The sequence below is a fragment of the Macaca fascicularis genome, chromosome 1 (genome assembly GCF_037993035.2).
Source record: "Macaca fascicularis isolate 582-1 chromosome 1, T2T-MFA8v1.1".
NCBI classification, from domain to species: domain Eukaryota; kingdom Metazoa; phylum Chordata; class Mammalia; order Primates; family Cercopithecidae; genus Macaca; species Macaca fascicularis.
Window position 1 is genome coordinate 165,923,188 of NC_088375.1, and position 4,719 is coordinate 165,927,906.

The 4,719-nt window shown below is 51.8% G+C and overlaps 1 pseudogene; it reads left to right on the top strand.

Moving 5' to 3' along the window:
- The first annotated feature begins 490 nt into the window (after nt 1–490).
- On the top strand, nt 491–4,168 carry LOC102120426 (mediator of RNA polymerase II transcription subunit 24 pseudogene; annotated as a pseudogene).
- Nucleotides 4,169–4,719: the final 551 nt, after the last annotated feature.

Sequence of the window (4,719 nt, forward strand, 5' to 3'; positions counted from 1 at the left end):
TTGGGGTCAATCTACAATGTAATAGGAGACCATGTCATTAAATCAGGGATCCTCATGTAAATTAGCATTTCCAGGGAAAGGAAAACTAGAGATTACCCTCAGGGTCTTAAAAGGAAAACTGATTCCCTTGAACTTTTGCACTCAGTGAATGGGGATAAAAATTTCTCTTGATAATTTGAGACCTCAAACTGGTCTTTAGAGACTGATATCACACTATGGATAATGTGAAAAATCTTACGCTAAGAATTTAATTATAAGTGATCTCATATTTGTATTGTCTTAAGGTGCCTGAAATAAGCAAACACAAATCTTCTTTGAGGAACATACTTCCATCACAGATCTCAAAGAATTATTAGGAATAAAGTTTTAAGAAATATTACTATAGTCTAAAATCATCTAACTGACAAGAAATAAGATACTATGAGGGTGAACCAACAAAGACAAAAGACAACAAAATCAGAATGGAAAAAATTGTAAATTGAAAATATCAGGCCTACGACCTAGAAGTGGATTGTGCGCTCCACTTCTTTCACCTCAAAGTTGGCCGTCACAGCTGCCACCTGCTCAGAGTGAAATCATGAAGGTGGTCAACCTGAAGCAAGCCATTTTGCAAGCCTGGAAGGAGCGTTGGAGTGACTACCAGTGGGCAATCAACATGAAGAAATTCTTTCCTAAAGGAGCCACCTGGGACATTCTCAACCTGGCAGATGCATTACTAGAGCAGGCCATGATTGGACCATCCCCCAATCCTCTCATCTTGTCCTACCTGAAGTATGCCATTAGTTCCCAGATGGTGTCCTACTCTTCTGTCCTCACAGCCATCAGTAAGTTTGATGACTTTTCTCGGGACCTGTGTGTCCAGGCATTGCTAGACATCATGGACATGTTTTGTGACCGTCTGAGCTGTCACGGCAAAGCCGAGGAGTGCATCGGACTGTGCCGAGCCCTTCTTAGCGCCCTCCACTGGCTGCTGCGCTGCACGGCAGCCTCTGCAGAGCGGCTCCGGGAGGGGCTGGAGGCCGGCACTCCAGCAGCTGGGGAGAAGCAGCTTGCCATGTGCCTTCAGCGCCTGGAGAAAACTCTCAGCAGCACCAAGAACCGGGCCCTGCTGCACATCGCCAAACTAGAGGAGGCCTCATTGCACACATCCCAGGGACTTGGGCAGGGTGGCACCCGAGCCAATCAACCAACAGCTTCCTGGACTGCCATCGAGCATTCTCTCTTGAAACTTGGAGAGATCCTGGCCAATCTCAGCAACCCCCAGCTCTGGAGCCAGGCTGAGCAGTGCGGCACCCTCATTAGGAGCATCCCCATGATGCTGTCTGTGCATGCGGAGCAGATGAACAAGACCGGCTTCCCCACCGTCCACGCCGTGATCCTGCTCGAGGGCACCATGAACCTGACAGGCCAGACACAGTCCCTGGTGGAGCAGCTGACGATGGTGAAGCGCATGCAGCATATCCCCACCCCACTTTTTGTCCTGGAGATCTGGAAAGCTTGCTTCGTGGGGCTCACTGAGTCTCCCGAGGGTACGGAGGAGCTCAAGTGGGCAGCTTTCACTTTCCTCAAGATTCCACAGGTTTTGGTGAAGTTGAAGTACTCTCATGGGGACAAGGACTTCACTGAGGATGTCAACTGTGCTTTTGAGTTCCTGCTGAAACTCACACCCTTGTTGGACAAAGCTGACCAGCGCTGCAACTGTGACTGTACAAACTTTCTGCTCCAAGAATGTGGCAAGCAGGGGCTTCTGTCTGAGGCCAGTGTCAACAGCCTTATGGCTAAGCGCAAAGCAGACCGAGAGCACGCACCCCAGCAGAAATCGGGAGAGAATGCCAACATCCAGCCCAACATCCAGCTGATCCTCCGGGCAGAGCCCACTGTCACAAACATCCTCAAGACGATGGATGCGGACCACTCTAAGTCCCCGGAGGGACTGCTGGGAGTCCTGGGCCACATGCTGTCCGGGAAGAGTCTGGACTTGTTGCTGGCTGCCACTGCTGCCACTGAAAAGCTGAATTCCTTCGCCCGGAAACTCATCAATTTGAATGAATTCACAACCTATGGCAGCGAAGAAAGCACCAAACCGGCCTCCGTCTGGGCCCTGCTGTTTGACATCTCCTTCCTCACGCTGTGCCATGTGGCCCAGACCTATGGTTCAGAGGTGATTCTGTCTGAGTCGCGCACAGGAGCTGACGTGCCCTTCTTCGAGACCTGGATGCAGACCTGCATGCCTGAGGAGGGCAAGATCCTGAACCCTGACCACCTCTGCTTCCGCCCCGATTCCACCAAAGTGGAGTCCCTGGTGGCCCTGCTCAACAACTCCTCGGAGATGAAGCTGGTGCAGATGAAGTGGCACGAGGCCTGTCTCAGCATCTCAGCCGCCATCTTGGAAATCCTCAATGCCTGGGAGAATGGGGTCCTGGCCTTCGAGTCCATCCAGAAAAATCACTGATAACATCAAGGGGAAGGTATGCAGTCTGGCGGTGTGTGCTGTGGCTTGGCTTGTGGCCCACGTCCGGATGCTGGGGCTGGATGAGCGTGAGAAGTCGCTGCAGATGATCCGCCAGCTGGCAGGGCCGCTGTTTAGTGAGAACACCCTGCAGTTCTACAATGAGAGGGTGGTGATCATGAACTCGATCCTGGAGCGCTTGTGTGCCGACGTGCTGCAGCAGACAGCCACACAGATCAAGTTTCCCTCCACCGGGGTGGACACGATGCCCTACTGGAACCTGCTGCCCCCCAAGCGGCCCATCAAGGAGGTGCTGACAGACATCTTTGCCAAAGTGCTGGAGAAGGGCTGGGTGGACAGCCGCTCCATCCACATCTTCCACACTCTGCTGCACATGGGCGGCGTCTACTGGTTCTGCAACAACCTGATCAAGGAGCTGCTGAAGGAGACGCGGAAGGAGCGCGCTCTGCGGGCAGTGGAACTGCTCTACTCCATCCTCTGCCTGGACATGCAGCAAGTGACCCTGGTCCTGCTGGGCCACATCTTGCCTGGCCCGCTCACTGACTCCTCCAAGTGGCACAGCCTCATGGACCCCCCAGGCACTGCTCTTGCCAAGCTGGCCGTATGGTGTGCCCTCAGTTCCTATTCCTCCCACAAGGGACAGGCATCCACCCGCCAAAAGAAGAGACACCGTGAAGACATCGAGGACTATATCAGCCTCTTCCCCCTGGACGATGTGCAGCCTTCGAAGTTGATGCGACTGCTGAGCTCCAATGAGGATGATGCCAACATCCTTTCAAGCCCCAACCGGTCCATGAGCAGCTCCCTCTCAGCCTCTCAGCTCCACACGGTCAACATGCGGGACCCTCTGAACCGAGTCCTGGCCAACCTCTTCCTGCTCATCTCCTCCATCCTGGGGTCGCGCACCGCTGGCCCCCACACCCAGTTCGTGCAGTGGTTCATGGAGTAGTGTGTGGACTGCCTGGAGCAGGGTGGCCGCGGCAGTGTCCTGCAGTTCATGCCCTCCACCACCGTGAGTACCACCTTCCTGGCTCTCCCGCTGGTGCTGGGGCCTTGGCGCAGCCCTTGGAGCAGGTAGGGGCCTCCTTCCCCTGGGACAGCACGCCCACCACCAGCCACCCAGCAAGCAGCCTCTCTGTCTGTGGCAGGTGTCGGAACTGGTGAAGGTGTCAGCCATGTCCAGCCCCAAGGTGGTTCTGGCCATCACGGACCTCAGCCTGCCCCGGGGCCGCCAGGTGGCTGCTAAAGCCATTGCTGCACTCTGAGGGGCTTGGCATGGCCGCAGTGGGGGCTGGGGGCTGGGGACTGGCGCAGCCCCAGGTGCCTCCAAGGGAAGCAGTGAGGAAAGATGAGGCATCGTGGCTCACATCCGCTCCACATGGTGCAAGAGCCTCTGGCAGCTTCTAATTCCCCGCTTCTGAGTCCTGACCTCCAGGATGTCTCCTGGTTTCCTCTTTTGAAATTTCTTCTCTGTCTGCCAGCACCTGAGGAGTGTGAGCAGCCTGGACCACAAGCCCAGTGGTCACCCCTGTGTGCGCCCGCCCCAGCCCAGGGGTAGTCTTACTTCTGAGGAACTTTCTAGACGCAGAGAGTGTGTGTGTGTGTGTGTGTGTGTGTGTGTATTTTGTAATATGTGAGGGAAATCTACCTTTGTTCATGTGTAAATAAAGCTCCTCGTGGAAAAAAAAAAAAAGAAAATATCAAATTTAGACAATAAAGTAAGTAGATATTCTATATGTAAAAAGTAACATAAGAAATAAAAAATATGAAAAAAAGTAAGAGGCTAGGTCAATGTGGTGGACTAAATACTCTGAAGGGCTCTCCCACTACAAAATAAAAAGTCCTCCATTAGCTGTAATTTTTATACATTACAGGCTTGCAGAAGATAAAGGAAATTCCCAAGCAAAAACAGTATCAAAAATATTAGTTAAAGTAACAGTAATAAGTGTTAAATACATGCATAATGCAGAGTGGTCATCAGTGCAACTGCCAGTTATTGAAAGACTAATCTTTGAGATAGCAGCAAGTTGCTGGAGCTGAATCTGAGTCATCAGGAAAATCAATGGAAAGGATCAAAGAAGTTCAAAGACAGAAGATTCCTGTTGTTGTTAAATGAAGCAAACATTAAATCTCTGAATGAAGCAATAATTAATTTTAGCTCCTATTGTTTAGCACAGATTCAAATCAACTAAGACTGGGCTCAAAATCAAAGAATAGCAAAAACATATGAAAACATGATAGAAGGGTAA